Source organism: Herpailurus yagouaroundi, unplaced genomic scaffold, assembly GCF_014898765.1.
Source record: "Herpailurus yagouaroundi ecotype Mexico unplaced genomic scaffold, PumYag 160, whole genome shotgun sequence".
NCBI lineage: Eukaryota > Metazoa > Chordata > Mammalia > Carnivora > Felidae > Herpailurus > Herpailurus yagouaroundi.
In genome coordinates this window covers 28,069,953-28,070,733 of record NW_024412401.1, presented here as the reverse complement: position 1 = coordinate 28,070,733, position 781 = coordinate 28,069,953, and the positions used below count along the sequence as shown (strand labels likewise).

The window sequence follows — 781 nt, the reverse complement described above, 5'->3', positions numbered from 1 at the left end:
TCTCTCTCTCTCTCTCTCTCTCTCTCTCTCTCCCCTCTTTCTCTCTCCCCCCCTCCCTTTTCTCCTTCCCCACACACCCCCAAAAATAAAATAAATAAAATAAAAAATAAATTTACTTACCTTGGTAATTTGGAAAAGTTTGATTTTCCTGTCTTAAATGGAGAGAAGTTGGCTACTATATTCTGTTTAAAGAAAAAAAAACCCAGCAAACTCTTGATAATTGTTAGTTTCCATGTATCAAAACTCAGTCTCCTCTCTCATGATAAGTAATTCTAATTAACCTTTTTGTTGATACTTTTAAAGTCTTCATTCTTGTGTTATTGTTACCAAATTCATCAGTAATTTCTATAATGAGAAAGCCCTAAGTAAATTCTTCTCAATTCTACCAAATTCCAACAAAACATACTCGGCAGATGACACAGATTTTTATAAGAATCGTATATTTCAATTCAAACCTCAAATTGACTCAATTATTGTTTAATCCAGTTTCGCTTAAAAAACAAAACTAACTTACCAAGTGTGTTTGTCTTGGCTTGGATGTAAAATTTGATTTCCATCAACCTGGTGTGGCTGTTTACGCTTCAGGGATGACGGTATAGGTTCACAAGGAAGCAATTCTTTTCTTCCTTCCTTCCTTCTGTATTTTTTTTGAAGAATGCTACTTTTAATTTGTATTTATTTGAAAGACTTTCTGAAATTTTTTTGACTTCCTCTGGTACACCTATAGTTCTTTAGTTAAATCTGTGGATGCAGCTTCACAGTTTGATTATATAGATTGTCT

General features: G+C 33.0%; 1 long non-coding RNA gene across 6 annotated transcripts in view; it reads right to left on the bottom strand.

Moving 5' to 3' along the window:
- LOC121034772 (uncharacterized) overlaps positions 1–772 on the bottom strand; it is a 66,168-nt gene extending 65,396 nt beyond the window's left edge. For all 6 annotated transcript variants that reach the window (XR_005792604.1, XR_005792605.1, XR_005792608.1 and 3 more), the window contains exons 1-2: positions 515–772; positions 121–182 (exon numbers count right to left, since the gene is read on the bottom strand). This is a non-coding gene — a long non-coding RNA (uncharacterized LOC121034772). The remainder of the gene's footprint in view (positions 1–120; positions 183–514) is intronic.
- Positions 773–781: the final 9 nt, after the last annotated feature.